Source organism: Acinonyx jubatus, chromosome B4 (genome assembly GCF_027475565.1).
Source record: "Acinonyx jubatus isolate Ajub_Pintada_27869175 chromosome B4, VMU_Ajub_asm_v1.0, whole genome shotgun sequence".
NCBI classification, from domain to species: Eukaryota; Metazoa; Chordata; class Mammalia; order Carnivora; family Felidae; genus Acinonyx; species Acinonyx jubatus.
Genome location: NC_069387.1, coordinates 52,250,353 through 52,272,178, shown reverse-complemented (window position 1 = coordinate 52,272,178; position 21,826 = coordinate 52,250,353). Strand labels below are relative to the sequence as shown.

Here is a 21,826-nt window from a genome sequence, read left to right as displayed (position 1 = left end):
TCAGAATCTCAGAGATGAGAGATGAGAGATGAAGGATAAGGCCAATTCTTTTGGATGGTTTCACAAGGAAGTAGAGCCCCCTACTCAGATATTGAACCCTACAACACCAGAAGGTCACCCAGATATTTGGGGAATGAAAACCAGAGCACTGCGCAAAATGCTTATTCCCTCTTTCATTCTTTTTTCTTTGGATGAGAGATCATGAGGAAGCCATATAAATTCACTATTGTCTCACTTGAAAGTGAACCTAATACATATTCAATAAATCAAATGATAGTTTGTTATATTATTTTTAACATTATTTAAATTTTAAAAACATGATGCTCCTTAGAAGCAAATTTATGTTAGTTTTATATATTTCTATATACCTTTAAAAGGAAACCCTCTGAGACAAAGCATATATATTACATATACTTAAACACATATATAAATACCTAAATTATTATTTATGGACCTATAGTATTCATCAAAACACATAGTTAAAACTTAAGTTTTCTGAATCAATTTTCAAAATGATCAAAATATATATATGTTATATCCTATACATATGTGTGTATACATGCACACAAATAGCTATATATGCCCAAATGATTTTAGGATAGTTTTAAAATATAGCATCCACAATACATCAGAAATTATAACTTAAAATATTGATTATGCATAAATGATTCAAAATAGAAAATTAGAAATACTTATCTTGGGAGCAGTTCTAATCACTTCCAGTTTGTCACTGCCCCATTCAAATCAATGTTTTCTTAAACTCTTAAAACTTAAAAAAAAAAAAAGAAATATTTAGCTTTTTTTGGTTCAAATTGCTAATATATACTCAACTCAATTTTCTTAATTTCAAAAGTAATGTTTCTCATTCACTAGTTTTCTCACCAAACATTGGAGGAATATCATGAAATAATTCATTGAACAGACTATTTGGTATTCTGTAGACTGAAAGTGGAAGTGGATTTAAACACTTTGAAGCCTTTCATGCCAAACTGATTTACCACTGAGACTTTACATGTTCTTATCTCTCAGATCTATCTCCTCCACCAGAACAAGTCCTTTGACTGAACACCAATAGTTGTACAACATAGCTGTGAGTTTTCTTTTAAAAGTGCTTCCAAACACAGTTAATCTTTTTTTTTTAAATTTTTTTAATGTTTATTTATTTTTGGGAGAGAAAGGGAGACAGAGCATGAGCAGGGGAGGGGCAGAGAGAGGGAGACAGAGAGTCTGAAGCAGGCTCCAGGCTCCAAGCTGTCAGCACAGAGCCTGACTTGGGACTGGAACCCATGAGCTGTGAGATCATGACCTGAGCCAAAGTCGGACACTCAACCGACTGAGCCACCCAGGTGCCCCCCAAACACAGTTAATCTTAAATTTACTTTTCACGCATTTTGCATCAAACACTAACAAAAGAGACTGCCTTCCACTGGAAGTTCCTGGCTTGAAACTCTACTTAGTAACTTTGAGTACAAGTAAGTAATCGTGTGTTCAATTTTACATGCTCAAAGAAAAAGTAGAGACAGGAAGAATTATCTATGTGAAATTGTAGCTAAATTTCACATTGAAACCTTGCTAGTTTCCTGTCAAAATCCACCTCTAAAACAAACATAATGACAGCACATGAATCCACACATTAATGTGAAATGAAATGAACATCCAGCAACAGGACACCTTCCCAATTTAGTTTTAAAGGAACCATGGGGAGTACTTTATGGGCTCAAGAGTGAAGGCAATAGATAGGCCACTTTATGATCTTGGAACAGGTACCACATATTCTGAAATTGCAGTGTTTTCGTGATTTCAGCGAAGACAAAGCGTGCCCTATGCGTATCTCATGGTGACTTGGAGTAAAGCCAAAGTACACAGCACAAGAGTTCTGAGGGTTAAATCATCATATAATATCAACGTGAACAACACGGTGATTCAAGTCATTTGCCCTAAAAGCCACTTAGAAATAAACTCAGGTAAAGCTGGTTAGAACAAGTCTATCACTGTTTGTAGGGAGCTAAAAATGTGGGAATTTAGTTTCTCAGAGGCACTCTGAGTATACATGTAAACAAATGCAGTGTCTAATTATCAAAAACTAAGACTCTTTAATAATAGGCCATCTAGGTTCCCCTGAGGTCAGTCTTCTGCCGTGTATTTAAAACACCCGTGTATTTCTAAGTCGGTAAAAAGCAGCATAACAAGTCACCCGAGGTAGTCACTCCTGAACTCCAAAATAAGCCGAATGCTGAAAATATCATTCAGCATTTTTAAAATACTTTATAAATTTGAATTCATATTTAAATAGAAGTCAGTCTTGCTCAGAAAATCTGAGAAATCTCAGCTTAATAACTATTTTTTTATGTCCGTTAGTGGGGAGCAACTGGAACTCACTACAAGTGGCTGCTGGTAATCAAATAAATGCACCTATTAAAAATACATGTACCCATAGCTCTGAAAGATTTTTGTTATTCATCAGTAAAAACCCTTTTCACGACTCCATTTGAATCCCCACAATCATCCATGCTCACCAACACCCAAACACAAAATGGACAAATATTTTCATCCTGTATTAAGCGATACCATAAAGGCCTGGGCATGATAATGAAGTGAGAAACATTTTACTGGCACATGGAGTGGTGTAAAAATAGTAATAACCTTCGACCACAAAAAGCTGAGTCAACTCACAGTGATAGTCATTTTCTGCATTAAAAATGAAATCAACATCATTGTAAAGATCGGAAGAGGTGGCAAGCTAAGATGGTATTTACCTTGAAATTTATCAAATAGAAGGCATTTCTGGTGAAAAGGAGTTAATCTTTTCAAATGCCTCCTGACATCATGTTAGAAACTGGAGGCATGTTGAAATATTCAACTCTGCTTGATTGTTAAAAGTGTCCCTCTGAAAGAGCTATATGTTACAAATATTTGTTGAAATCAGTCAAAATGCATACTATTGAACTAATTTAAACGAATTAGCCATTAGTACCCATGTATATTATGTCTTTGGAAAAAACCGACGTTGTAATAAAGCTGGAGGGATGATTACACAGCTCATATCGATCTCTTCCACACCACCTACCAGTCAACAGGGCTGTAACCATGGGCTTTGCCCTTTGATAAGCAATATGGTAATTCTTACATGGTTTTTGTGTGATAACTTCTGAGATTCCGTGAGAAGACGGAGTTTTACTTTCTGCTGCTAGAACGCAGAACAGATACAGAAATGCACTCCACTTGTTATAGTGATGGAATGCAAATAGAGCCCCCTGGTTTAAGTGCTCCGGGGTTTGGACAACAAAGGCATGGATGTTTAGCCTCTGTGCCTTTTGAATAATTATGCTTTAAATATTGATACAATATCTGGACATTTTGTTATATCTTCTAAAATAATCACGATTTGTACATAGAAAATCGTTTAAAGCCCTATTTCACAGTCCTTAAAACAAAGAAAAAAAAAACCAAAGCTTTTTTACCAGAATATAATCAGGGGTCCTATAATTCAAAGATAATTATCTGACTTCTACATGTCTTTGTTGACAACTAGCTATGAACCTGAAGTTGGTAAATCCTGTAACTACCAGATTCTTGAACTGCCAGATTCTTGAACTTCATCACTTAATTATGTGATGTAAAGATAAATTATAAATATAGATTAAGTGTGTTGAGATTCTCATAAGAAACTGTAAAATGCTGTGGAAATCAAGGATAAGAAAATATTTACTCTATTTTGACAAGGACATACTGACAAAACTACTTTTGAAACAATAGAAATATCTCCAAAAAGATGGAGTTTACATATTAAGCAAATAAAATATATTTTCAGAGAAATATGGAAGAAAGTTTAAGGTTTTGATATTGGCGTCATGACCTTATTTTCTTTAATGGTGTATGGTACAGATAAAGAATACAGAGGAATAAGGGTGCCTCGGTGGCTCAGCTGGTTAGGCACCTGACTTCAGCTCAGGTCATGAGCTTGCAGTTCATAAGTTGGAGCCACGCATCAGACTCTGTGCTGACAGCAGCCTGGAGTCTGCTTCAGATTCTGTGTCTCCCTCTCTCTCTCTCTGCCCCTCCCCCATTCACACACTGTCTCTGTGTCAAAAGTAAAAAAAAAAAAAAAAAATTAAAGTTTTTAAAAGAATATAGAGGAATAAATGCCTGAATTATGAAAATTTTTTTAAAAATGCTGAGGGAAAGCAAAGAAGCCTTAAATAATTAGAAAGATATGTCTAGTTCATGGATCAGGAAGCTTGACATGAAGCCTTGACAGGAAGCCTGTCACTTTTGCTCAAATTGATCTAGCATTCCACAAAATCCTATCAAAATCACAACAGGATTTTCCTTTTGTTTTTATTTTTGGCTAGGACTTGACATTTAAAATTCACGTGGATATACAAAGAACATAAATGGTCAAAAAGTTTCAAAAACAAAATTGGAGGCTTATACGACCTGATTTCAAAACATGTTATAAAGCTATGGTAATGTAAGACAGTGTGGCATTAGCATCAAAATAGATAAATATATCAATGGAGCAGAATAAACTGTCCAAAAATAGGCCCACACGCACATAAACAAATGGTTTTTGACAAAGGTGCAAAGGCAATTCAATGCAGAAAGAATAGGCTTTTCAACAAAAGGTGCTCAGATATTTGGAAATCCGCATGCAAGAAAATGAAGTTACATTCATATCGAGTACCATGTAAGAAAATTACTCAAAATGGATCATAGACTTGAATGTAAAATCTAAAACTGTAAAGGTTCTAGGATAAAACGTAAGAGAAGACCTTTGTGACCTTGGGTTGTCAAAGATTTCTTAGAACACCAAAAGCATGATCCATAGAAGAAAAAAATGATACACTGGACTCAAAATTAGGAACTTCCGTTTTTCAAAAGATACTGTTAGGATAACAAACAGATAAGCCACATTGGAGGAAAATATTTGCAAAGCATTCATAAAGGACCTATATAAAAGACTCTCAAAACTGAATTAGAGGTGCCTGGGTGGCTCAGTCAGTTAAGTGTGTGACTTCAGCTCAGGTCATGACCTTGCAGTTAGTGGCTTTGAGCCCCGCATGGGACTCTGTGCTGACAGCTGAGAAACTGGAGCCTGCTTTGGATTCTTTGTCTCCCTCTCTCTCTCTGTTCCTCCGTTGCTCACACTCTGTCTCTCCTTCTCTAAAACAACAACAACAACACCTGAATTAAAAGAGGAAAAAAAAAAAAAAAGGCCAAAGATTGAACATATACTTCACCAAAAAAGAAATAATGAATGATATGGCAGGTGAATCATGGCTTCCCAGAATTTATCCATGTGCTAATCTCTAGTTAAAAAAAAGAGAAAAAGACTTTGTAGATGTAAGTAAATTAAGGAAACTAAGGATTTTGAGATGAGATTGTCCTGAACTACCTGGGTGGACCCTAGATGCAATCACATTTTCTTTATAAGAGGAAGGCAGAGGAAGTTTTGACCATAGAAGAGAGGAAGGCCATGTGATGAAAGCAGAGGCAAGCAGAGTCAGAGAAGATGTTACACCACTGGCTTTGAAGATGGAAGAGAGGAAGGGGCCATGAGCCAAAGAATTCAAGCAGTACAGTTCTAGATGCTGCAAAGGGCAAGGAACAGGATTTTGGCTAATACCTTGGTTTTGTCTAAGTAAAACTGATTTCAGACATCTAGCCTCCATAACTGTGAGAGAATAACCTTCTGTTTCAAGCCAACAAGTTCATGATAATATATTACAGCAGCAATAGGAAACTAATATAGATGGCATAAAAGCACCTGAAAAGATGCCCAACATCATTAATCATGAGGAAAATAATTAATAAACCAACCATAACAAGTGTTGGTGAGAATGTGAAGGAACTAGAGCTTACACACCAGTGGTGGGGATGTGAAATGGCACCACCACTTTGGAAAACAGTTTAGCAGTTTCTTAAAAAGTTCATAAACATGCACCATATGATCCAGTCATTCCAAACCTAGGTATTCAGTCAAGAGAAAAGAAAGTAAACCTTCATACAATGACTTGCATGTGAATGTTTATAGCAACTTAATTTGTAATAGGTAAAAACTGGCAGTGACCCAAATGGCCATAAAGAAGCAAATGGATAAACAAATGATGGCATACCCATACAATGACATAAAACCCAGATATAAGAAAAAAGGGACAAATGATACATGGAAAGCAATGGTGAATCTCAAAATAATAATTCTGAGTGAAAGAGGCCAGACCAAATAAAAGAGTATGCATGCTGCAAGATACTATTTATATAAAACTGTGTAAAATGAAAACTAACCAACGGTGACAGAAAGCAAGTAAGTGGCTGCCTGTGAAAAGGGCATGGGAAGGACAGAAAGAAAGGATTATAAAGGGGCATGAGGAAACTTTAGAGGTGACAGATGGTTTCACAGATGTGTACACATGTCAAAACTTACCAAATCGTACCCATGTGCAGTTCGTTGTATATCAATGATACTTCAATCAAACTATTAACGAGATAAATAAATACAGGTATGTTTTTGATGATCTATTTTCACTCTAGGAGCTGGACCTAAATTTCAAATTCATAGAGTGTTGATCTTGAGGACACTTGTTTTTGCAGAGTATATAAGATGGCTAAAGGCTTTTAGATGCCTAAGTTTGTTTACTCATCCGATTTGTAGTCAAGTTAGCAATATTATATATTTTGTCTTAGTGAACTCTTCTTACACTGTGAAATAATTTCCTGTATATAACATCTATTAATTCATGACCAATGTTTAGTGTTCCAATTCACTAAAACTACCTCAAGGAGAATCAAATGGCTTAGTTGAATAGAAAAAGAAAATATGAGTTATACTATCTACAAGATGCCTAGAATATGAGTAATGGGTAGAACTACAGTAAAGAAAACAGTTAAGGCCTAAGTAAAGTTAACATGAAGTTTAATTATGTAAAATATTTGGGCATATAAAAATAAGTTACCTAGTTTCTAGTCCACCCTAATTTCTGGTATTTCTACTCTCTCTTTATTTCATATTTATAAAACACACTTATGGAGTACCAACCTATATTTAACAACAGTACTTAGCTTCTAAGTACTTAAAGAGAAATAAGAAAGTCCATGCTCTAATGAAGCTGACAGGTTAGGCAGTGTGATCAACAATTTAAGAAAAAAGGATAAAATAAAATAGATCATAAGTTAAGGCTATGATGGCTACATAAAAGGACTTGCTGAAGGTAAAGGAATCATGGAATGGATAGTAAAAATGGAATCCTGATGAAAGCACACCTTTGGCTTAATTTAAACAAAACTGGATTTTCTTGATTATATCACATGGTAATAATAATAAATGAAGTTATTAAAAGGACCACTCCTTTATTTCCTCCTTCTATCTTTCAGTTTTGTGTGTAAGGAGTGTTTTGTCTACTACAGGTAGAATATGGATGCCTGACTGATGTGGCCAAGCCATGGCTGCCCACAGGCATAAAAAGCTGCTGGGTTTTAAACCAAATCTACACAGTTCAGAAACATTCTTTTATAATGAATACTAAGCATGCATTTCAAACATTTAAACCATTCATGCGGATCCACTTTTCAAACAGCAAACTCAATAACAATGTTCCCTATACCATTGAAACATGAGAAGACAAAAACCATTCTCATTTTGCATTTCCTGTGTCAAAATAGTTCACCAAAAACAATTCTGATGATACCTTCAAAACAATTTATTTATAATTCGCAAACCTACTACTGCATTACAGAAATTATTACAAAATTTCCTGCCAAGAGTATAATAGTCTTCAAGGCACTTTCCAGAATGAACCATGTAAAATGGTGGCTGCCTAACCCAAGCTGAGCTAATGTGTCTCTTGTCAGAAAATTCCACTAACCAAAAGCCAAAAATTGAGATTAGTTTCAATCTGGTGGCTGAGGCCCTAACACAAAAGTCCTGGGCTGCCAGCAGCTGTACTTCTCACCATGAGAATAACAATGGCGACAGAATCCTGATGTGTCAAGGGAGGCAGAGCCATAGTGGGAAGGAAAGGCATTTCTCTCTAGTTTCCCTTGTTAGAAGAGAACTGCCTTGCTCCCTTATTTTTCTTAAAGCAAAGCTGCCAAAACTTTCTTGGATTCTAAGAGTTTAAGCCTTTTGCTTAAGCTAGTTTGAGTTAAAATTTTTAAAAATTGAAAAACTTCTGCAAAATTGATAAAAAACAATATGAAAGACAAAAGTATATTAATAACCATTCTTCCTCTAAGGTATGAATTATCATATAGTTACAATAATTGAAGCAGTAGGATTCTAAGGATGTAATATAGACCCAGATTAATGTAAGAGTATTCAAAGCCAGAATCATACCAACTATGTATCAATGAGAAAGGATAAATTCTTTAAAAAATGTTACTGGGTCAAACGCTCCTCTAATTGGAAATAAGTATGTTCAGGTATCTTGACATCTGGCACTATAATAAATTTCAAATGTATTAAAAGTTTTACCTATGAAAAGTGAATATAAAAGTACTAGAAAGAAATTTATCTGGTTACTCATGTGAGCATGTGGCAAGCCATGAGGCTCCAGGTAGAACTAAGAAAGGAAAATAAACTTGAATTTGAAAAATTCAAATTAAAAAAATTTTTAAACATTTGTATTTTTGTACATGAAAAAAAATTGCAAAAAAGAAAGGTAACACACATCAACTAGGACAAAGACTAGATATTGATATATAAAAATATATTTCTTAAAAAGGACCAAAATGCATATACAGAAATGGGTAAGAACATGAGAGGGCAATTTTACAAAAACAGAGAGAGAAGAAAGAAAGAAAGAAAGAAAGAAAGAAAGAAAGAAAGAAAGAAAGAAAGAAAGAAGATAAAGGGGGTGGGGTGGGAGGGAAGAAGGGAGGAAGGGAAAAGAAAACAAATCTGTAATAAACACATAGCAAAATAGTCAACTTCATTTTAAAAGGGAATATAATTTTCAACTGTGAGATTAACAGAGATAAATAAATGACTAAATACAATACTGGTGAGGGTATAGAATATCCTTATGTGTTTTTTAACTTAGATATAAATTTACATTGCTTTCCTGGAGAACAATTTAGTAACTTAAAACTTAAAATATAGACTCTCTGACTCACTACTCTACTTCTAGGAATTTAACATAAAGATATAATTGAGTAAGTCTATAGGCATAAAAGGACCAGAAGCTTCACTAAAACCCTTTTTCTTAAAAAAAAAAATATATAGAATAAAAATATATAATAAGTGCCCCAAAGCAGAGGATCTGTTAAATTATGACAAAAACATATAGTAAGTAGAATACAAGTAGTCATTAAAAGTGATAATTTAGGAGAGCCTGGGTAGCTCAGTCAGTAAAGCATTGGACTTCGGCTCAGCTCATGATCTCACAGTTCCTGGGTTCAGGCTCTGTGCTGACAGCTCAGAGCCTGGAGCCTGCTTCAGATTCTTTGTGCCCCTCTCTCTCTCTGCTCCTCCCCCACTCATGCTCACTTGCTCTCTCTCTCTCTCTCTCTCTCAAATAAATAAAAAACGTTAATAAAAATTAGTGATAATTTAGACATATTTATTAATACAAGAATATATAAAATATATATTAACTAAAAATGGAAATTTATAAAACACTATACTATTTTCTGAGAAGCATAGGGGCACCTGGGTGGCTCAGTTGGTTAAGTGTCCAACTCTTGGTTTCAGCTCAGGTCATTATCTCATGGTTCCTGAGTTTAAGCCCCGTGTGGGGCTCTGTGCTGACAGCTCATAGCCTGGAGCCAGCTTCAGATTCTGTGTCCCCCTCTCTCTCTGCCCCTCCCTCACTCACATTCTGTCTCTCTTTCATAAGAAAAGAGAAAAGAAAAGAAAAGAAAAGAAAAGAAAAGAAAAGAAAAGAAAAGAAGTATATACATATGTATGTATGATATTCGGTACCCTAAGAATTGAACGCAGCAAGGAAAACCCCTTTTCAAGCTATAAGCTTCATGGCAAATATCCCAGTGGTCTCAGTTTTCTGCTTACAGTGCATGGTAACAGTTTTATCAATTTAACTACAAAGAAGATTGCACCTGTTTATTCCTCTTAATTCTGATGAATTAGTTGCTGACCTAAAAGATGTTAAGCTCTGTGTTAAAATTAAGACTCCAGAGAACTGGCCTATCTTGTACGTGAGAATAGCAAACCTTTTTCTACATTATCCCATCAGCTCTGACAGGCTCTGTGAAGTCTCAGACTCAAATCTTTCCAAGTCAGCTAAGAGGATTAAAATATGGACACAGAAACATTAGCACCCAGCCCTGAGTTTAAATATCATGCAAGACCAGGAATCATTGGCTAATTCACAGCTGCTTACTGCTACCATGTACTTTTTACCTTCTTCCACAACCCCCCGCCCCGCCCCGCCGTCAGGAGGAACTAGAAGGTACTACTCCACAGACAACTACAAACCACTCTTTAACACCGCAACTAAAATCAGTAAGACCAGATGGCTTAGAGATGGGGTGGGGGGTTGACAATATTTCTTATTCCTATTTTCCTCATTACTTTCCAAACTGTAAATCTCTATCTATCTTCTCCTATGTTCTAATACCCATAGCCTTCTGGACTTCCTTTTTCCTGACCCAAATGTCCACTCCATTACTTTTCCTAGATTCTTAATTTTATTCTCTTCAATTAAATTCGTGAAAAAAAAAATCCTATTTTCACCAAACATTACCTTCTCTTCCTTTTCTCAACAGAAATGTTTCTCTGCCCAGCAACTGTGACAGAAACATGCATGCATCACTGGATCCCCCTCAAAAAAGAGCTTACTGATCAGCTGAAGGCAGTGTGGTGCCCCACCATCTATAGCTGTCAGCTCCTTCCTGGCTGGCCAAAACTGAAGAGCATCCCCTTGTCTAAAGTCACACTTTTCTTGGAGGCAGGCTGCTAACTGAGCGAGGTAAGACTAAAAGGCCAGCCATTTTAGCCCAAATATGGTATACTCTGGTGGACTGTACTCACTAAGTTTTCTCTGCAGAGTTGGTAAGATTGTGTGAACTCTCCCTTGCAATTTAACTTCTTTCCTTTGCCAGACTTGACTTCCTCCCCCTTCCCTTCACAGGTGTTAATTCCTAATAAACAACTTGCCTTTTGAATTCCACTCAGTTCTGCTTCCAGAAACCCAACCTGTAATCATTAGTATTAGCAATGGTCCAACAAGCAATCGATGAAATGGGACTTGGGAGCCGATTGTTCATCACCTGGCTGACAGTGAGGAGCCCTGATGGCAGATAAAACACACTTTGTAGAACTGTCCCCATGGGTAATAACCAAGAGACATCTTTGGCTGAGGATATAACATCCCTAATCCATTTTAACAACAGGCTCTAATCATGCCTCAGAGTCATTATTCTACCAACCCTGGCACAGTACTTTCCATATATTTCTCTAGTATTAGACAGTATTTTGATTGTTCCAGAGCTTGAAATTGAAAACCTTACAGAAGTCAAAACTCAAGCAGATCTTGACTCCCACCTGTGTACCTGGCCAATCTGGGAAATCAGATCCCATTCCCAGCATTGATGTGCTTTATCTGAATTGGAAAGTGGTGTGAAGAGGCAGGGTCTCTTTGGGTCCAATTAGGTTAGACTCAGGTGCAAAAGCCACTATGGCTCTCCTACCTTGATAAGCATGATGGCAACTGTACCGGAATTCAAACTTCACCCAGAGAGGATGACACAGATGGCACCATTAGTAGATGAGGCAAATAGGAAAGTAGTTGGAGCTCTCTACAGAGCAAGTGACTGGAACCTGGGGACAATGTGTCAAAGCAAATCTGTGGAAATGCAAAAACGAAATCTAAAACATCCTCTTTTGTTTAACTCATCCATTCAGCCAAGTCTGATATAACCATACAACTTTGCTTAATGGTGTTATAAAAAGAAGTAGATGGCAGGACCATCAAGAGAAGAGAAGAAGAGGCACCTGGGTGGTTCAGTCGGTTAAGTGTCCGACTTCAGCTCAGATCATGATCTCATGGTTTGTGAGTTTGAGCCCCGCATGGGGCTCTGTGCTGACAGTTCGGAGCCTGAAACCTGCTTCTGATTCTGTCTCCCTCTCGCTCTGCCCCTCCCCTACTCATGCTCTGTCTCTCTCTCTCAAAAATAAATAAATATTAATTTTTTTTTAAAAAAAGATAAGATTACCCCACGATCACTCCTGTTGTGTAGATGACCTCATGAAGGTAGCAACATAGAAATAGCTGTAACTAGGGGCCCCATTACTTTAGGAAAGGATCAGGAGTAAAATCAATAGCGGTCTGGTCCCACAAGAGTGGGAGTGAGGTGAATGGAACACATAATTCAGAATAGCAATTAAGGATAGATTTAGACAATCTCCCAATTCCTTCCCAAATGTTACATGGGGGTGTGGGGAGGATGATACTTGACTTACAGTTAAGATAGCACGAAGAACAATATAATACCATCTCAACTATACTCAGCTTCCAAGGGGATAATCAAAGCACCAATATTTTATCTACCCTCTGGACTTCACAGGGAACCTCTCACTCCTAGGTCTGCATAATGCTTCTAGTCCTAACTTATTTTTTTCTCCCTGAACTCTTCTGCTTCTCTGCAGCTGAGAGAATCTTTTATGTGTGAAGAGAGAATGTAAAAGAAAAGACCTGCTTGCCTGTTAATGTCATTTCAACATATCAGCTAAGTATATGAGATGGCAGCTTTGTTCTCCCCAGTGGACTGTCGGTCTCTAAAGCAGTAGATGATCATCCATTTCTCTGCCAGATTGGGAGCACAAGCACTGCCTCAGGTCAAGTAGAACCCAGCACATCTGTTAATATGCTGAACATGGCCACTGTATAACATTTGATCCAGTCACCATCTTTCTTGACTATATCTCGTTATTTCTCCCCGCTCCTGTTCTACAACTTCTACCTATGCAATTGAAATTTTAGGTAAATAAGAATTTCTTTTTGTTAATTTCAAAGCATCCCCATTTTTTGGATATTGTTTTAAATCATAATCATATTTACTAGACCACTCAGTCTTGTGTCATCTGCAAATCTTAACCTAGACACAGACATTTTCTTTTAAAGAGAGATTTACAAGAAGCCTGCCTAGAGGAAGTGAGACGCTCCAGATGACCTCTGAAAGTCCCTGCCAGGCTTATGTTTTGAATTTTCCATAACATTTCATTATGTAAAACAGACCCATTAGCTGTGTTTACTCAGGCCCAGGGAAGAAGATTGAGACAATTACCTAAAAATCTGCTGTGACTTTTCAGTAAATGTTATTAAAGAAAAAGTGGGAAATGGGGCTTGAATTATCCAGGGTGTTTATTTCCATTGATCAAAGTCACAAAATAATTACCTCATTTCACTTTGCCTGATTACTTGTAAGTTCATGACAGATTTTATCTTACGACATAAAGAAAAGGAAATATGGTGAAACTACATAAAAACTGACATAGCAGAGAGCTGTCTGCTGAGCTTCCCTTATTTAAAGTGAAAGGACAGGGGTGTCTGGGTGGCTCAGTTGGTTGACCTTCTGATTCTTGATTTCAGCTCAGGTCATGATCCCAGGGTTGTGGGATCCAGCCCAGCATTGAACCCATATTGGGCTCCGTGTGGGACATGAAGCATGCTTAAGATTCTCTCTCCCATCCTCCCCCCCTCTGCTCCACTCGTTCTCTCTTTCTCTGTCTCAAAAAAAAAAAAAAAAAAGTATATATATATATATATATATATATATATATATATATATATATATATATGAAAGAACACTTCCATAAAGTCAGATTGTTAAAAGTGTAAGTTAGATTAATGGGGATAAGCGACCTAATACATATTCAGCGCATACTGAACAAGAAATGGTAGTCAAAATATAACATTTCCTACCAAAACCTTACTAACTTTACACCATAAAATTATGAAATGGCTTCTGTTAGTCCTTAGAATCATGCTCATAAATGTAGAGCTTTACTGAAGATCATAAATAAAGGGTTAATAATATATGACATACTCTAGAGGGTACTACAAAGATCAGAAGAAAGAGGCATTTTAAAACTTTACTTAGAATGATTAAAAATTCACATGTGAAGTTAAAATTCACCTAGGGAGACACAAGCTGATTCTCATGATGCTAATTAAGAAAATAAAATAACTAGTAAAAAAAAAATTGGACTGTTATGATCCAAGACACTAATTTAAAATGAAACCTAACTTTTCTTTTTCCAGGGTTGATGGAGAAGTATCAAGTCACAAACCATGCTCATCATAATTTGCTATATATGGTACTGGTGAGGCTATTTACTTTCGGGCAAAGATCAGGAAACATTCCATGGCAGTGAGATCTCTTAATCTGTGAAACATTATCTCAGGGGAAATGGTAGAATCCCCTTCACTGGTCACTCACTGTTTACTTAAAAAGTACAGTGGACAAAATATGATAAGACACATCATGGGAAACAAATCCTTTTTAAAGGGAGAGGTAAGAACAAGAGATAAAAAGGGAAGCAAGTTCTGCTCAGTGCCCACTCTGTGAAAAAAGAGTTTCTACGCACTTATTTAATATCCACAGCCACTCTGGGAAATCATGCTATGAACATTTTACAGATGAGAAAACTGAAGCTAAGGAAAGCTTGCTGAAGTCAAGAGTAGTGAGTGACAAAGCTTAGGTCTGTCTTACCCTGTGATGGTCAATTTGAAGCGTCAATTTGACTAGGGAATGGGATGGCCAGATAATCTGGTTAAACATTATTCTGGGTGTGTCTGTGACTGTGCTAGTGTTCTTGGATGAGATTAACATTTTATTTGGTAGACTCAGTCAGATTGCCCTTCTGAATGTGGGCGGGCTTCATCCAATTTGTTTGTAGAATAAAACAGTAAAAAGTAATTTGTTCTGACTGTTTTTGAGCTAGGATATTGGTTTTCTGCACTTGAACTGGAACTTACACCATCAGCTGTCCTGGGTTTCTAGCTTGTAGAAGGCAGATCACAGAACTTGTCAGCCTCCAAAATCATGTGATCAATTTGCTCATAATAAATCATATATATATATGTAAATATAAATATTATATAGTATATATCATATAGCTCATACTGGTTCTATTTCTCTGGAGAACCCTAATATGTGCCCTTAGGCCCATGGTCTCCTGTTCTGAGAAGAAGGCATGTTAAAATGACTATCACAAAAAAGTCAAGTGCAGCAGTATTTAATTCTCTACCCTGCTAGGCACACAGTATTCTATCATTGCCATATGTGATTACACTCTATGTCCAGACATGAACCTGTAAGGATATGAAAAATAAGCATACAATAGCAAAACAAGATTATCTTCTCATCATTATATTTGCAAATTAGGAGATTAATGAAAACAATCAAGAGTCCAGTTTCAACAATGTTACAGGAATGAAAGCCAGATTGCCGGAGACTTAATAATGCGTGACAGAAAACCAGGGCAACTATTGTCAATAACCCATCCCATCTGCACATTGTTGTCAGAATTCTCTCTCTTTTAGGGGCATTAGGAAATTCAGATCATCTTTTCAAGACGAAGAGAAAACATAGTGTTAACAGAGGAAAGAAAGATTATGGAAAGAAGTATTCTTTTCAGATGAAACACTTCCACAACATGTTTATAGGTCAATGAGAAGAATCAAGAGAAAAAAGAGAAAATTAAAATTACTGAGACATATTTGAAGGGATGGAAATCAGAGGAAGTAGAAGTGATTCATTCTGGAAAAAGATGGAAGAAGGTAACAATGTGAATAAACACAGAGCCATGCAAGGCATTATAGTAGTTATTTCTAGAAAATTAGGAAGATATCAGCTTGAATAAATGGGTCATGAGTAGGGACTTGAATAAAGTAGAAAAGACTGGAATGTGCAATATGTGCATAGAAAAAAATCACATGAGAGAATCATGAGAAAAAAAAATAAAATCATGAGAAAAAGGATATTAGACAAACCCTAGGAGAGAGATGTTCTACAAAATACCTGACCAGCACTTTTCAAAACTCTCAAGGTCATCAAAAACAAGAAAAGTCTGAGAAACTGTCACAGCCGGGAGTTGCCTAAAAAGAAATAATGACGAAATGTAATGTGGTATCCTAGATAGAATTCCTAAAGAGGAAAAGGACAGTAAGTAAAAACTAAGGAAATCTAAAAACATATGTGCTTAATAATAGTTTATTATTAGTTTATTATTTGTGACAAATGTACCAGATTACTGAATGATATTAATAAAACTAGATGTGTATATTGGAACTCTCTGTACTATCTTTATAATTTTTTCATAAATTTAAACCTGTAATACACTATATATATATGTGTGTGTATATATATACTCTGTAAAATTAAGTCTATTTTAAATAAAAAGCTTATTAACAATGTAAAACGCATCACGTCCAACACTAAAATCTTATCTTTCACCAAAAACCTTTCCCTCATCATCAAGTGAGCCATCTATGTCAGAAACCTAGATGTATTTTTGAATCTCTCTCCTTCCTTCATCCTGCTCATTTAAATAATCACTAAATTTGGTCAATTATTCTTCCTTAATAATTAATAAACTCATTTCTACTTCTTCATTCCCACTGCTTTAGTCCAATATTTTTCATCAAACTCCTTAATAGACTTATAATGTCCCAGCTTCTGTTTTTTCCCCCACTTTAGTCCACTGTGTCATGTTGCAACCATTTTTTTTTTAACTGTTTAAAATCCTTACTGACTCCCCTGTGCCTTCAGCAAGGAGTCCAAATGGCTTAATCACATCATAGTAGACCCCGTGGTAACTACTTTTGCCTACGTTTCCAGCATCATCTCTCTTTATGCCCAACCTCCTCTCCTGTCATATTGAATTACTTACAGTTATTTGAGTGGTTTGACACCCTCATATCATTCTATAATATTTTCCTTCTGTAGCTGAAATGTTACCTTTTCTGAGAAACCTTCTTCACTTCTTCCAGGCTGTTAGATGCTCTTCTTTTTCCTAGCCTTCTGGATATACTTTAGTGAAAACACTTATTACACTGCATAGTAATTTCTTAGTCATGTTTTACTCACATACCCTCACCTTGAGCTTTTTGAGGGAAAGGACAATATCTTCTCTTTCTGAATTCTAAAAATCAAGCATAGTGTCTGAATATAATATTCAGCAAATATCTGTGTAAAAAGTTCTACAAGTCAACTTCTGAAACCACAGCTGATCTAAAGGACCTATCTCTTTTCTTTTAGAGAAAGTATAGTATATATTCAGGTGGAGGAAGAGGGAGCTGTCGTTATTTGTTAAGCAAATATCATGTGCTAGGTATTGGGATGGGAGATATATATAGATGTATTTTAAATCCCCTTTACACCTGACAGAACAGAGGCTTGAGTGGAAGAACTTAGAGGGGGTAGAAGTTTTGAAGGCCAGACATATCAATCTTACCTTGCCCCTCAAATCCACAGAAAGTCAGAAACAACTGAGAAATGTGAGTCCAACAGATCCAAACACTAGCTTTATCATAGGAAACCTGGATTGGAGACCAGAGTTTGGATCTATGGTAATAGAACTAGATCTTTGAATTTCATACACAAATGAGAGTTACATTTGCAAAGCTGAGAGACCTACCAGAATCGTGGCTTCAAACATATCCCCACCATCACTAACACTGTTACTATCAATATTGGGGGCAGAGAAAGATAAACTTCCAGATTTGCTCTACATTCCTGGAGATGAGATCTTTCAACATCAGGTAGGAACTAAGTTTTCTGGGATATTCGACACTACTGAGCACTGACTGCTTGTTCCAAGAAGCATATGTAGTTTTATGCTTTTGTTGAGCTTGACTTAAGAAAAGAAAGATCTGTATAACAACACACATTTTACCTGAAAATAAAGTGCATAGTTTCCTCTAAGTTCTTCATGAAAAACACAGCATGGGACATAGCAAATAGAGACTGCAAGTTTAAAAAGAAGAAATAAAAAACTGTAAAAGTTTTGGAGAGAAATGATAGAATAAGAAGATAAAAGTAAAGGAGTTCCAATATAGACATTCCCTGACTTATGATGGTTCCATTTAAGATTTTTTCACTTTACAATGGTGTGAAAGCAATGCGCATTCAATAGAAACTAAACTTTGAACCTTGAATTTGGATCTTCTCCCAGGTTAGCCTCTCTTGTGATGTTGGGCAGTAGCATTGAGCCACAGCTCCTGGGTCGCCACATGATCGCAAGGGTAAAGAATCCCAACACTTAACAGCCTTTCGGTACCTGATAATCATTTCCCTTTTCACGGTCAGCACTGTATTCAATATGTTGTATGAGATATTTAACACACTATTACTCAATAGGCTTTGTGTTGGATGATTTTGCCCAACTATCGGCTCATTAATACAAAGGTTGTGAGCACATTTAAGTTGGTTAAGTGTATTAAATACATTTTCAACACCCCGGTATTTCCAACCTACAATGGGGTTTTCAGGATATAACCCCTCCTAAGTGGAGGAAGATATGTATACAACTGAGATTCAAGGACATACAAAGTAATGGGCCAGGAAAAAAATTTAATTTATAATAAAAACTTCATTAAGTAAAGATGTTAACGTAGGTAATGGAAGAACACCCTGAGTACCAGGAAAAGTTGAACAAAATGATCAACACAAAGATATTCTTTCAAAGATATGAGACTTCAAAAATGAACAAAGGATCCTTATGGAAGCCAGACAAGGACACTATGTCACTTGTAAAGGGAAAAGCAGGCTGGCCTAACGTTTCTCCTGCATAATATTTAACAGCAGAAGGCTACAGGGTAACAACTGTCTTGAGTACAAGATGCACACACTCAAGAAAAGAAGGCTTACACAAAGGTTTTAATATATAGCCAAATTATCTTTCAAAAGATGCCTACAAAAACTTGGGAAACGTTTCTGTAAGCACTTCTTGAGAAATACTTCAGGCAGTCAGACAAATAGAGAAACTGTGGCTGAGAAATTGGCAATGATCACAAAGGCTAAGACAGGTGTAGGGACTGCAGTGACAAAACAAAAGGTAACTGTACTCTGAAAATGCAGAAATGATGGAACCAATAAAAATTTGCCAGGAAAGAGAGGGGAGGCTGAAGGTAAAGTAAGTTTGCTCATTACCTCATCTGTAATCTCTGGAGTCAAAGGATATCATTTAATGCTGGCAGATCAATTAATAGAGGTTTAAGCATACTTAACAGTACAAAAGTAAATATGAAGAAAGATAGCACTATTGACCAATGTCAGTTGATGGAGAAAGAGAGAGAAAAGTTAAAATATGTTAAATGTACCCTTGCTTACAGGAGACAACTAATAGAAACTGGCTAAACATTGAACCAGTTGTTCTCAGAGTGTCATCTGTGGACATCTAAGGACCCTGGTAACACTTTGAGGAGGTTCAGGTGATCAAATATACTTTCATAACACTACTAAAATATTATATGCTCATTTCACTGTGTAGACATTTATATTGGTGCTGCCAAATAATAATGGGCAAAATTGTTTCCATTTTAGAAATCAGTGCAGTAACACCTAACTGTAATAGCAGCCATTGTTTTCTTGTGTCAGACACTTGCAAAAACAGACAAATTTCCAGCTTTACTTAAGTATGTCCTTGTTGAAGTGGTAAAAAAAAAAAAAATCTTAATTTATTATACCTCAGCCCTAGACGATATGTTTAAAAAAAACTGACAAAAACATGACAAAATAGAAGGTCAAAGAACACTCCTGTTCTACACCAAAGAGTGATGATTGTTTCAGTGAAAGCGCTGGTGAAATTGTTTCAGCTGTGAGTGGAACCAGCTGCTTTTTTTTTTTTCATGAAACCATTTTCACACGAAAGAATAATTGACAATCTACGTCTAATCTGATTTTGGTATTTAGCAGACAGGTTTTTGAAAATGAACAAAGTAAGCATATTAGTTCAAGGAAAAACCACCGAAAAGCAAAAAATTAGAATCCTGGAAAAATTATATCTGCTACTCTGAGCTTGACAGCTTTCTAATACTTAAAAGAGTTTTGGGGATGAGAACTGCAATGATGCTGAGAAAAGTGCCTCTTATACTATTTGATAAAATGGGCCAATATTTGGAAGGCCTGTATAAGTCCCTGAACCAGTATTTTCCAAGTGACCAATGCATGATTTTACAAAAGTGATACAGATGAAAGATCCATTTGAAGAGCAAAATAGATTTTAATGCAACAGAATACCAAGACTCCATTGATACGGTTTAAGAATCCACATTGTGGCTACTATTTTAAAAACTAGGATGTATTTGCTGAACTTTGATAAAATGTCAAAGGATATTGACAATTTTCTCAAAAATCTATTAAAATACTCAGTGCTCTCCAACTATATATCTGTGTGAAACCAGATTTTCCACATGCACTTCAACCAAAACAATATACCCTAACAGATTGAATGCAGAAGCATGTGAGACTCCAGCTGTGTTCTATTAAGCCAGATATTGAAATGATTTGCAAAACAATGCCAACCTTCTCATAAGCAAATTTTGTTTTGAAGATAATTATACTTTTAAGTCTATGATATTTATATTAACATGTAATGGGGTTATTACCATTATTCTGAAATACAATAAATATTTTTAAAATATCTCAGCTCTAATTTCTCATATAGGAAATATTGATAGGTAGAGCTCACATAAACATACCTTTTGGGGTTCTCAATGAACTTTAAAACTGTAAACAGTTCCTAAGGAAAAGTTGAGAACCACTGCATTAAAGTGTATTATATAGTTTGATAATTAAAAGTTTATCTTGGAAACAATCCTTTAAAATGCAAGATTAAATGGACTCACCTTAATATGATCAAATGTTTTTTTAATAAATGTTTATTTACTTTTGAGAGAGAGACAGAGACAGAGAGTAAGAGGGAGAGGCAGAGAGAGAGGGGGCCAAAGGATCTGAAGCAGATCTGTGCTGTCAGCAGAGAGCCCGGGGTAGGGCTTGAACTCACAAACTGCGAGATTATGAGCCAAGCTGAATTCAGAAGCTTAACTGACTGAGCCATCCAGGTGCCCTGATAAAATTTTTCTTAAATATATTAAATACTTTGCATTATATATTTGCTGGATATGGAATTCTGTGGAAAACATTGTGCCACCCCCTCCAGCTTTCATGGTTTCTGATAAGAAATTTACCCTCATTGAAATTATTTCCCCCCTATAGGTGAAGTATTATTTTGCTATTTTCAAGACTTTTTTTCTATACCTTTAGTTTTCACAAGTTTGATTTATGCATCTTGCTGTGGATTTCTTTGTGTTTATCCTATTTGGATTTCACATAGCTTTCTGATTCTGTAGGTTTACGTCTTTTGACAAATTTTGGATGTTTTCAGCTATTATTTCTAAAGTATTTTTCAGCCTTCCCTTTTTCCCCCCCTCTCATTCCAGGACTCTGATAACATAATGTTAGATCTCTTTTTACAGTAGCCTCAGTGGTCCCCAGAGGCTCTGTTAATTTTTACCCCATCTATTATCTTTCTATTGTTCAGAGTAATTTCTGTTGTTCTATATTCAACTTTGCATATTCTTTCTTCCCCACTCCTTTTTGCTATTGAGCCTATCCACTGAGTTCTTACCTTTACATTTTTTCAATTCTAAAATTTCCATTTAGCTTTTCTTTATAGCTCCTATTTCTTTGTTGTAATGTTCTATTTCTTTGCTGAGATTTTCTATTTTTTAATTTGTTTTAAGCATGTTCATAATTACTTGTTGAAACATTTTTATGATGGCTACTCTAAAATATTTGTCAGGTAATTCTAACATCTCTGTCATCTTAGTGTTGGCATCTACTGATGGTCTTTTTCATCTGA

General features: G+C 36.0%; 1 protein-coding gene across 1 annotated transcript in view; it reads right to left on the bottom strand.

Moving 5' to 3' along the window:
* PDE3A (phosphodiesterase 3A) overlaps positions 1–21,826 on the bottom strand; it is a 526,332-nt gene that overhangs the window by 451,857 nt on the left and 52,649 nt on the right. The gene's annotated exons all lie outside the window — the stretch shown is intronic.